Source organism: Haemaphysalis longicornis, unplaced genomic scaffold (genome assembly GCF_048455015.1).
Source record: "Haemaphysalis longicornis isolate Haplotype H1 unplaced genomic scaffold, Haemaphysalis longicornis Haplotype H1 scaffold_1, whole genome shotgun sequence".
In the NCBI taxonomy this organism is placed as follows: Eukaryota; Metazoa; Arthropoda; class Arachnida; order Ixodida; family Ixodidae; genus Haemaphysalis; species Haemaphysalis longicornis.
Genome location: NW_027526203.1, coordinates 239,688,690 through 239,701,029, shown reverse-complemented (window position 1 = coordinate 239,701,029; position 12,340 = coordinate 239,688,690). Strand labels below are relative to the sequence as shown.

The 12,340-nt window shown below is 50.1% G+C and overlaps 1 non-coding gene across 1 annotated transcript; it reads right to left on the bottom strand.

Moving 5' to 3' along the window:
• Positions 1-11,159: 11,159 nt before the first annotated feature.
• Positions 11,160-11,241, bottom strand: Trnas-aga (transfer RNA serine (anticodon AGA)). The gene has a single exon. It is a non-coding gene; the product is annotated as a tRNA-Ser (tRNA).
• Between the last annotated feature and the right edge of the window lie 1,099 nt (positions 11,242-12,340).

Here is a 12,340-nt window from a genome sequence, read left to right as displayed (position 1 = left end):
CGGGACCAGCCAGCCAGCGGTCACATCTCGGGTCCGCGTCCACGATCTGCCAGGAGCACGGACCGCCTACGCCGACCGACACGAGAATTCCGGCACCCCCCCGAACGGCCCTGCTCGAGCACGTGCACACTGCAGCGCCGCGCCCGAACGACTTCTCGGCTCCACGACCCAGCGCCAGCCGCCCTACAGGGTCCCAGCCTCTCAACGGGTGAGCGCACCGGCACCAGCGCTAACTATTGTTAATTAAATTGTACCTTTGAGCCTGCGTTGTCTCTTTTCCCCTCAACTCTGCGTGGACCCACCTAGTTGGTAGAGTGACGCCATCTCCCCTCCGGGGAGCGTCACAAGTGGTGGCAGCGGTGGGATTCACTTAACTTAAATCGCAGAGTATAGGCGTGGGACTCCACCCCCACGCCTGAGGGGAAACGAGGCACCATGAACGAGGCCACTATGACCCAAGCGAATGTGTTAGGCGCGAGTGTCATGGCGTTAGGGGGGATGGTTCCATCATTTACAGGGGATGGTAACGGGATAACCATCCAGGACTTCCTACGTGTTCTCGAACAGGTGGGGGGTCTTGGTGGCTGGACAGAGGCGCAGATGACAGGTATTGCACGCTGCAAAATGGTCGGTGCGGCCTATGACTTTGCGTGGCACGAGGAGGCTGTTGCTGCAGCGGCGACTTTCGCCGAGTTTAAAGCTCTAGCCACGAAAAGGTTCGATACAGAGCCAGAGTACGTGAAGCTCCAAAGGTTTTTGTCCGCCGGACAAAAGGACGGGGAAGACGTCCAGTCGTTCGCGACTAGGCTCCGCGCGTTGGGCAACGCGGCCGTTGGAACGCAGGACGGCACCGAGACTGAAGTAAAGCGCGAGCTCCGCAAAGAGCTTCTGAATGAGCAGCTTCGCACTCAGTTCTTGAATGGGCTGCGAGACCCGGTCCGCAGGTTCACACTTTCTCGTGACCCCAAGAATTTCCAAGAGGCCATCGACGCGGCTGTGAGGGAGGAGAGAAATGAGCGAACAATAAATGGCGGTCGCACGCCGGTCAGAAGCGTGCAGGAAGGCGAGAGGGAAGCTGAAGAGCTCCACGCACGGCTCGAAAGGGTCGAACGCTTGTTGGAATCTAGCATCGCGCTACAAAATGAACAAATGCAGCAAAAAGACAGGCGTCGCGGCAACAAGACGGGACGGCCGACTTGCTATTCGTGCGGCGAGCGTGGACACTTTGCTAGGAACTGTAGGCAGCGCGCGCCCCCCCAGGGCCAACCGCGAGGGGACAACCAGATAAGCGCGGATAATCCCACGGGAAATTCCGCTTCTCGGTCGAACCAGGGAAACTAGTCGAGCCCCCTTTGGACACACGCGCGCTGGAGGGAAGCAAAGGGGGCATTCAAGAGTTCACAGTGAACATTTGCGGAGAGGCTAGCCCGATAATAGAGTGTGAAGTAGGGGGAGCAGCTATGAAATGCCTGATTGACACGGGATCAAAAGTAAGCCTCCTCAAAGAGAGCGCTCTAAACGACGTTTTGCCCGACTGGCGAACGAGATTCCGGTCGCTAGAACAGAGAACAAGCCTAGTGGGCATCACGGGCGACCGTTTGGAAATCGTAACATGCTGTGAAGTGCCCTTGAAATTAGGGGAACGCATTGTTACGGCGACGTTCTTCGTCTGCACAGAGAGAGCCAGGCTGCCGGTGGCTGGTCTAATCGGACAGAACATCCTTTCGGAAGAAAAGGTAGACTTGCTCCTAAGCAGAGGCGCCATCAACCTAGCAGGCATCGACATTCCCATTCTAAACTGGGCGGGGGGAAACAAGAAGGCAGGCGGACGCGACGACTGGCATTCTTGCGACGGCGCACCTATCCGCCTCACCAAGGAAAGCTTACTGCCCCCATTGAGCGAGTGCGTGCTGGTGGGGGAGGTAACTTGCGAGCTGGCTAGGGGACAGTTGGGTGTAGCGGAGAGCAGCCCCCTTGAGGTGTCTGGAGTTGCCGGCGCTTACGGTTTAGTTAGAGCTACCGAGACTGGCAAGGTCCCAGTGCGCGTCGTGAACACCACGCGTCAGGAGATTAAGTTGCCTCGCAACAAACTCATCGGTGTCCTCAGGCCAGCGGTGGTAGCCGAGAGGCCAGCAGAAGAGACTGTTTGCCGGCGTGTAGAAGAGGTCGACCTCTTTAGCCGTTTTGATCTCTCACACGTGGCCGAACCAGATAAATCTAGACTTCGGGAATTAATCTCCGAGTTCGGCCCCGCTTTTTCTACCAGCGGCACAGATATCGGCCACTGTGAGGTGATCAAACACAGAGTTTCGACTGGTGATGCGGCTCCGGTCTACCGCCGTGCGTATCGGATCCCCTACTCCAAAAGAGACGAGATGGAACGGCAGGTTAACGAGCTGCTCGACGCAGAGATAATCGAACACTCTACTTCTCCATGGGGTGCCCCGGCGCTATTGGTCGAAAAGCCAGATGGATCGTACCGCTTCGTCGTTGATTACCGCGACTTGAACCGTGTGACTCGCATCGACCCTTACCCACTCCCGAACATTTTGGAGACATTGTCAGAGCTCGGTTCTGCGAGATTTTTCACGGTAGTGGACATGGCCTCCGGGTATTGGCAGATTGAGATGCATGAGCACGACAAAGAAAAGACGGCGTTCAACACGCCTTCAGGGCATTACCAGTGGCGACGCATGCCTATGGGCCTCGTAAACAGCGCGGCGGTATGGCAGCGTACGGCAGACGTAATCCTCGCCGGTCTTTTGGGGAAAGTGTGCCATGTATATCTGGACGACATAATCGTGTACAGCAGCTCATTCGAGGACCATCTAAACGACCTGCGTAACGTTTTTCAGAGAGTGCGTGCAGCCGGTCTCAAACTGAAACCATCCAAATGTCAATTCCTGCGCCCCGAAGTTAGGTACCTAGGACACATCGTATCAGCGGAGGGAGTACGACCTGACCCGTCCAAAATACAATGCGTTCAGGAGTTTCCAGAGCCCAGAACAAAGACACAAGTCAGGCAATTTCTGGGTCTTCTGTCCTATTAACGGCGACACATTCCCCAGTTTGCTGAACAGGCGCGCCCTTTAACTCAGCTCACAACCAAGAAACCATTCAGCTGGGGTGAGGAGGAGCAAGCAGCTTTCTCGGCCATGAAGCGCAAGCTGACCGAGGCTCCCTTGCTGAAGTTTCCGGATTTCAGCAGGCCGTTCACACTTGCGACAGATGCCTCCAAGGTGGCGGTAGGGGCGGTGTTATCACAGGAGTTCGATGGGAAGGAACACCCCGTGGCGTACGCGAGTCGGCAGCTGAACCCCGCGGAGCAGAAATATGGTGCTACCGAGCAGGAGTGCCTTGCCGTAGTTTGGTCCGTGCGCCACTTCCGGTGTTTCCTATACGGACGGCACTTTAAAATTGTCACCGACTGCCAGCCGCTCAAGTGGCTCATGAACGCTCGTGACCCCAGCTCGAGGCTGGCAAGGTGGAACCTCCTTCTACAGGAGTACGACTATGAAGTCATCCACAGGGCGGGTAAAACGAATCAGAACGCTGACACTCTGAGCAGGATGCCAGTCCGGGCACTCGACATTTTCGTGCCATCGGTAGAGGAGGCCCGCATGAAACGGGAGCAGTTCGACGACCCCGGCGTTCAGAAAATTGTCAAATCACTTAAAGCAGGCGACGGTGAGGGACAATATTATGTGGACGACGGGGGTCTGCTGAGGTTCAGGGAAAAGGCGGGGGGAGGTACGGGGCGTTTAGTAGTGCCTGCCTCAATGAAAGGCGAGCTCCTACGTGTACATCACGATGCTCCGTACGCTGGCCACTCAGGGGCACGTAAAACCCGCCAGAGGATAGGCATGACGTACTTCTGGCCGGGGATGCGGAGGGACGTGCTGGATTATTGTCGGAAGTGCCCCTCTTGCGCTCTTCATAAAACGCCTAAGAACCGAAAGCGTGCTCCTTTGCAGGTGTTCGAGGAACTTAGCGCGCCTTTCCAGCGCACCGCGATGGATATAGTAGGGCCCCTACCAACTACGACTGCCGGAAACAAGTACATACTTGTTTTTGTAGACCATCTGAGCCGTTACGCCGAAGCCTTCCCGCTGGCTGACCAGAAGGCGGAAACCGTAGCACGCGTTTTCGTCGAAGGAGTGGTACTGAGACACGGCGTACCCGAGCAACTTCTAACCGATCAAGGCACTAACTTCGTCTCTCGGGTGATGAAAGAGGTGTACGACCTCTTGGGGATAAAGAAATTACAAACGACCGCGTATCACCCGGAGTGTAACGGTGCAGTAGAAAGGCTGAATCAAACCCTGGTGACCATGTTATCCCATTACGTAGCACACGACCAACGAGATTGGGATAGGTGGCTACCTTTCGCTGTGCATGCCTACAACACCGCAGTCCACGAGGGCACAAACGAAACCCCTTTCTTCCTCCTTCACGGACGCGATGCGGCAATCCCGGGCATTGTCGGTGAGACCCCCAGAATGCACTATAACACCATGGAGGACTACCGCGCGGAGCTGGCTCAACGCCTTTCAGTCTCGCACAAGCTAGCGTATGAAGCACTGAACAAAGCGGCGGAGAAGAGAAAGTCGCGTCTTGATAAAAGGAGCCAGGACGCCGGCTTTCAGATAGGCGACAGGGTCTACGTCAAAGTCGAAAGCCAGGCCCGCGGCCTGGCTAAAAAGCTCGCGCCGAAGTGGAAAGGTCCTTTCCGAGTTGTCGAAAAACTGTCCGACGTCACGTGCCGAATCAGAGGGATTCGAATGAAAGACGAGAAGATTGTAAACGTCAACAAGCTGAAAATTGCTTTGGGTGAGGTAGAGGACGAGCTGAGACTCCCCAGGGTGAGTGTTGGTACAGGCAGGCCCTGTCCTTCGTCCCCGGAACGTAGTAGCCAAGCTCCGAGCCCATTCACGGACGCTTTACATGGAGCCATGCTCGATGAAATCATTCAGAATTCCCAACCCCCCGCGGTGAACAGCCTCCCTCAGCCGACACACAGCTATGCACTGCGAAGTCGTGGGGCAGCACCGTATCATATTTGACGGGCGTTCGTCCTGTGTATCTGAGGGGCAAAATTCCCAATTTCAGTGTTCATGTTTTGCACCCGTAAACCTGTATGTTGACATTCGCTTGGCTCATGTATATAGAAATTGATAGGATGTTTATGACTCATGTTTACTGGTGCCGACGCGTCTCGCTTGTGTGACCTTGCTGACTGCATTCAGTGTGGTGTCGTGATAAGACGGTGCGGTGTGTTTTGCATCGAGCCTTGTGGCCCCACCATAAACCTTTTGTGCTTTTGTGAACAAGACTTTTGCAGTGACAAAAGTCTCCTCTGTGGATGGGCGGGTGTGACGGTCACACATCGCCACTGACTGCCGCGTACAACCAACACCACCTAGATCTAGGTGGTGTTGGTGCGGCCCAGCGCGCTTTCAGGCGCTGCGCGCGGTGCTGCGCATGTGCAGTACTCTCTCTCCGCGGTCTCCTGTCCTTCGGGCGCGCTGCGCATATAACCGGTGTGCCGCTCTCCGGCGGCCTTTCGGTCGCCGGTTGCTCTCCGCTTGCGCTTGAACCCCCCTCAGCGTCGCATCACCCCAGGGTTCCCGCGAGGGGAGGTGGGCGTAATTTTTTTGAAAAAGGAACGGGTAAAGTATTTAGTTACTTTTAAGGCCAAGTAACGAGTAACGGAATCTCGTTACTTCTGAGGGCTAAGGCTATACGTTCAGACTACCGACGCAAAAGCCATAGCGTGATCTATGGACGTAAAAAAACGGCGTGTCACGCAGCTCGGTTGGCTGAGACGTGAAATGACGCCATTCTTGAAAGTTATTACGACAGTTGCGGCAACAGTCTGAACCCGGCCTATAACGTTTTATTCTAACCTGTGCATGCGTCTATAGGCACGTCGCGCTGACGATTGCCTCGAGAGGAGCAGCACCGTGTTCCACGTTCTGGTGGTTCGGGGTGTCATCTCAATTGTGAATGATGTCACGCTTTTCACGGCATCTTGTCGTAGCATTCAATCTACGCAAGTGTCGGCGCACTGCCCGAGATACCAACAGCCGGGATTATTCTGGCGGCAACTATCATCCCATAAGCTATCGTGCATCGCAGATAGCTTACGACACTCCAAAAATAGAAGCATGGGGAAGGACGAACTCTCAAAGTTTCAAGGAAGCAAGGATCGGACCACGCTCACAGAGAAACCTGATCTAGCGGGCAACTTCTTTAGTCTTCCGCTGTCAACGACCCTCGATGACCCGGAGGAACGTTCTCGGTTTCTCCGTCCTTGTGTCGAATGGGTACCCGCTGACCTCAATGAATGCGCAGTTCCCGATTATTCGCCAGCTCTTCCTGAATCACAACACTGCCGCTCCTTCGAGCGTCTGGGTAGAACGACTCTTCAGCGTCGCCGGAGATGTATTTTCGAGGAAGCGGGGAAGCATAACCAATGAAAACTTCGAGAGGCCTTAAGTGCAACTACTACAAAAAGAAAACAATGAACCATGAAACAGAACAGTATGCGTTTGGTCAACAAAGTAACGTGAAAAGTAACTCTACTTTTTGGGTAACTTGCACGTTCCTTTTGGGAATCGGTAACGAGTAATGTATTTAGTTACTTTTGGAGCGAGTAACGGTATTTAGTTACTTTTTCTAGGTAACGTGTACATGTCTGCTGAGGAAGTCCTCAACGCCGTCAAAAGGCTGAAAGAGGTGTGGCCTTCTCCTCGACGCCGCCGGCTTGCGCGCGCGGAAGCTTTTCACGACAGTTGTCCACGTGCTGTGTAACAATAGACCTTGCGAGATAAAGAACAAACTGGTTTTCACCTTATTCTACAGAAATTATATTCGCAACATGACTTAGCTTACGGATGGGGAACACTCGTGCAGCGGGTTAAGGCTCCCCTCCCGGTGGGTATACTTTTGCCAAAGTCCGCCGGGGATGCGCGTGCGAAGGTGTTCAACCTACATTCTATCCTTTCTTTTCTCCCTCAAGGTATACCTGTACATTAAACCTTTTGCTCCCTCAAGGTAGGTCATTTAGGCGTGAACACTGTGGTGCAGCAGTCGTTCACGCTTCGTATACCGTCATGTCATCAAGTTCAGTCGTCGTATGCAGTCTAAAATACGCGACTGTAACGATCAGGATGATAATGAAGTTTTTTTGGGGGAAAAACTCATTTCGCCATCGGTTATTACAGGACTATTTTGTATTCCTCGGGTTGCATGAAGTGATCCGCAGTATAGCAGGGCCGGATTAACACTGCTGAGGGCCCGGTTCAAAAAACCACGAGAAGCCATATACCCCTCACCCACTCCCACCCCCTTCTTGCCTTATACTCTGTCATTCTTGAGACTTGACGATTTTTAGGATTCGCTACAAAGAACACGTGCCGTATTTACTCCAACAATCCCTGGAGTGTTTATGAACATTGCCTGGGCGTCTGCTTTCTCGCAGAGCACGTAAAGCGATTGTCATCGGCATTGAACTATATAGACAACATTAAGATTTTTCCGGTTAGTTGGTTTATACTGCAAGAAAGGTAAACTGCGCGATAAGTTAATAATAAAGGAAGAAACACATACGCCACTTGAAGTGCATTCCATTTGTCTTATCCTTTAGCGCAGTTTACTCTTGTTTCAATAGACATCTTCCCTCGAAAACCAGGAATTCGCGTATTCGTGAAAAATGGCTTCCTCTATCTGCTTCACTAATTCGGCAGTGCACGCTTTGGTTGCTTGCTTAAGAGCGCTGCCGAAGTAGACAGGTGGGCCTTTCCAGAAACTGTTCGCACATTCCTACAGTAGGCTAGAAATCGTCTTGCTATTTTGAGATTTCATTCAGCGACAGAAATTCAAGCCCTCCTAAGGCAGCGTTTCCATACAAACAGTGATGTATATTGTATATGCCGACTGAGCACAACAAATTACTTAAATGGCTTTCTGAAAAATTGTACCGTGCGGGAAGCTCAACATTTTATAATAGCTAGGTGGCGTTTATATAAAACGAGATCGATACCGAACTTTCCCAAAAATGTTTTTACTAACCCTCTGGAATAAACAAACATACATATTTTCATTTATTCACAGACTGTTCACTATTAAACAGGTAATATAACATGGTTTTTTAAGGCAATATCCACTTTTATAAGAACAGGAAACACATTCCTGTTGCAGACGCGTTTCCTGGTAAAATTGCGGAATAAATGTACATTTTTACAAAAATTTTCTACTTCAACGCAGTGTGGAAAATAGGTTATGCGTTTCGCAGAAACCCAACCTTGAAATTGGGCACCTGTATACGTATTACCATGTTTTCTCTTTTTATTCAGCTTTTCAGAAAAGAAACAATGGTATGTACGTTTCTACAAGCATTTTCGCTCGTTTTAACGAGACAGTTTATTTAAGAGATCTCTTTCTTAAACATTGACCCTTCAGAAAATCGCGCTCCGGCTGCTCTCTGTGTCGACCCGCTGAGTCAGTTCCGTTGCTCTACGTACGCGATGCAGAGTTTTGGACTAGTGCGACGTTTTTACCTCAGACTAAAGAAATGTGAGCTGGCTTCGGGATTATGCCCGTTATGCAACGAACAGCTGTTTCGAATCATTCATCATTGAAATAGATGATCTGTTTCAATCAGGCAAAATCAACAGGAGGCTTAAACTTTTTCGAACAAGAACCATGAACACTTTTTCCAGCCCTCGGTGCCCCTAAACTCCGAGGGCCCGGGCCCATTGAACCATGGATAATCCGCCCCTGCGCAGTAGGGAGAGCCACAGCCCGGTTTGGGCGAACTTCGACATGACGTGACCCCAAGATATATCCTACCTAGCGCGCCCAAGGCTTATGCCCTTTTGCAAAAGTCTGTGCCAGCCCACAGCTGCCCGCCGACTCACCTCAGCTTAAAAGTTACTTGGACGTTCCTCCAGTTACTTGGAAAAACCTTCCTTAATTCTTCTCGTTCTTTTCTCTACGGTATCCGATACTCCCCCGTACGCCTCAATTGTCCCGAACCCTACTCTGGATCTGGCCCAATAGATTTTCGACACTTAACAAAGTTTTTTTTTTTTTTTTTTTTTATTCTCCTTGGTGTATCAAGTACCCGAACCCTACTCTGGATCTGGCCCAATAGATTTTCGACTTAACAAAAGGTTTTTCTTTTTTTTATTCTCCTTGGTGTATCAAGTAAAGAGAAACGAAAGTATAAAAACAAGTCACCCACATCGGTAGATTACAGTGCCGTGAACATAACTATACCACTCGCGACAGCAGCAACGCAGAAAATGGCAAAAGAGTAACAACAAGAGTTTTCGTTGCCCCAGGCATTTTCCCGCACTACGGTTTGTGATGTGTCACAAATCCTGAATAGCGAAATGTGATTGGTGAAGCTTCTTCAACTCTTTCGCTACCGCGCCCAGTAGTATTAACTCTATGACCGCGCCTATCAAAATCGATCAATTTGATCGATACTTTTGGGAGCGCGTTTTCACAGCGTTCCAGGCATTGCTCGAACAAGTAAAGCTGTTTGGAGTTAGATAAGAAAATGGCCTTTCAAAATCAGTTTGTTTTCATTTTTGCAACGAAAACGTGATTTCTGACACGCGTTTGAATCACCTGGGTGTGGAAAAGGGGCGTGGTCATCGCGCGTCAGCAAACGATTTTGAATCGTCAGGTTCGCACTCTGACAGTAATAATCCCAGAAATCAGCTGAAAATGTCCAGCAGTGCCTGGTTGCTAAGCTACTTTATGATTTTAGGCAGTTTTATTGCCTTTGCGCACGTTGTTCTAAGTTCTGTGGTAGTTCTATTTACCCCAGGACCATTCGCGAACAGTTTCAACAGTTTCGGTTTCGTTTCTCCATCGCGAAATTTCTTATTTAGCACTACAATGCAGTTACCCAACTTCAAGGCTACCTGCCATGGCGCCTGGAGCGTCCGCGACTGATCCTCGAACAAAGCACGCCGCTCCTGATTTCCCCCCAACCTAACCCTATTTCTGCGATAATAACTTCAGATGCAAGTCAAAAGATCACACCCAGTCGCCAGATATCTGTTCCGCCGAGGACAGCGCTTCAAACCGGCCTTACACTGCCAGCTGTTCGCCTTCCAGTTTCGTTTTCATGCGAGGGTATATCCGGGTGTCTAATGTTGCTGCTTAGTTGAACTGTCTATTCAGACGGAGTCTCCGATAAGTTTTTGTACTGTTTCATTTGAAAACTGTTAGGTGACGCTGCAATAGAGAAGGCTCGTTGTGCTGATCTGCAACTGCTACTCGGCCAAAGATCGCAGGGCACGATTCTAGCTCATCGTACCTCATTTTTGCGAGCAAGGCTACAATTGCGAGTAAGAAGATGATAATAAAGTTCAGCTTTATGTTTTGAGAGATAACTGACCGTGAACGACAATAAGCATCAGCTACGGCGTTCAGTTTCCAACTTCATGCGTGTTTTTTTCCGCATCGCGTGCTTGTCCCAAATATTGTGCTCGCTGTAAATGCAAAGTCGGCCATTGACAAGATGTTCTTATGTTATGTGGGGGCAAATTGGTGCCTCTGATAATGAGAAACCGCCAGATTTATTCCAGGAAACCACCCGAAATTGCACATTTTGAATTGGAGGTTGGGCTTCACCGCATGACACGAGCACCGTGCATGCTAACATTTTTTTTTTTATATCTGACAAACTGTTCCGCGCAAGTCGACATTTTTTCTATGGCGTGTTTCTGAAATGTTTTCTTACAAAATGTATTTTCTAATTTTTTTCTACTACCGGTGGTTTGATATACACAACTCCTTCTTTATCATTTTTTTCGACAACTTGACAAAAATTTTGATATTGATATTTTTTTTACAACTATGATATATAAAAACCTTAAAAAAACTGGTGTTATTGGAAAGGCCGTTAAATAATCTGCATTTTGTGTTCGTGGAATTAGTGCCTAACCATTTTTTTAGCAGGAAAAAAAATGTTTTCTTGGACCCCTAACATTAGTCAATTTTCCGGCGGTAGCGAAAGAGCTAAGCATTTTTAGGAATAAAATACAGTATAACGGGTACTAACTCTGAAACATATCGTGCAAGAAATGGGCTTCAGAAAAGTTAAAATTTTAGAAACCGAAAAAAAAAGAAAAATTCTCCGCAGTCGACAGGATTCGAACCTGTGCGGGGAGACCCCAATGGATTTCTAGTCCATCGCCTTAACCACTCGGCCACGACTGCCACACAGTTCCGGACCTCTACGCGAGTGAATACCCACTGCGCATGACCAAAGCCATCGTTTCTTGTACAGGGTGTTGCAACGATAACTGGAACACTTTCAAAATTTTTCCTGAGCGATCCGCCGCTCTGTTCGCGCTCAAACTTCACACAAAGGTCGCATTTTGTGGTCTATTTTGTTTGACACCGGGAACAACAACGGTACTTACCTGTTTATTCTGAAAATAAATAAAAACGATTTTCGCCTATGGGAAAACGGCCGCTGATTTGGACGTGCGAGCCAGCGCAAGTTGATGTTGGAACGACGGAACCACCTGCAGAGTGAAACGCACGTTTGGGATTCACGTACGGAGCCAAATGGTGCAGCAGACGATCAGAAAATGCACCTAGAAATGAGCTAACAGACGATCAGAAAACCCGGTTTTCGGGCTCGCACGTCCAAATCGCCGCCATTTTCCCATAGGCGAAAATCGTTTTTATTTATTTTCAGAATAAACAGGTAAGCACCGTTGTTGTTCCCGGTGTCAAACAAAATAGACCACAAAATGCGACCTTTGTGTGAAGTTTGAGCGTGAACAGAGCGGCGGATCGCTCAGGAAAAATTTTGAAAGTGTTCCAGTTATTGTTGCAACACACTGTATTTACAATGCCAAACGCATCAGCCAGGACCTGCCAACCAAGCCCTCTCCTTCTACTCCGGCCACTCCCCCAACTCTATGGGCCGTATTCTGAGTCCCTCCCCCACTCCATTTGCTCCCTCCACTCGGCTGAGGGGAGGATTCCGCAATGCTAATGCATGGGGAAATCGAGTTCAAGGAGCTCCTCCACTGGAGGCTCGAGTGGAGGAAGGACTCGGAATACCAGGGATACTCCCCCACTCGCTAGCCTTCCCAGCGCTTTAATCACGTGGACGGTTAGTCTTGTGGCGACGCATGGTGGGAAGCGGCAACGTTGGCAAAACGTGCTCCGCCACGGGCTGATCTTTCTAACGCTGGCGAGAGCACTGTTATTTTAACAATCTCAAACATAGGTTGCCTTGGCAACCAGGCACAAGCGGCTCTCGAATTCAGCTACGGTTGGGTGATCCCGGTTAGGCTTTGGG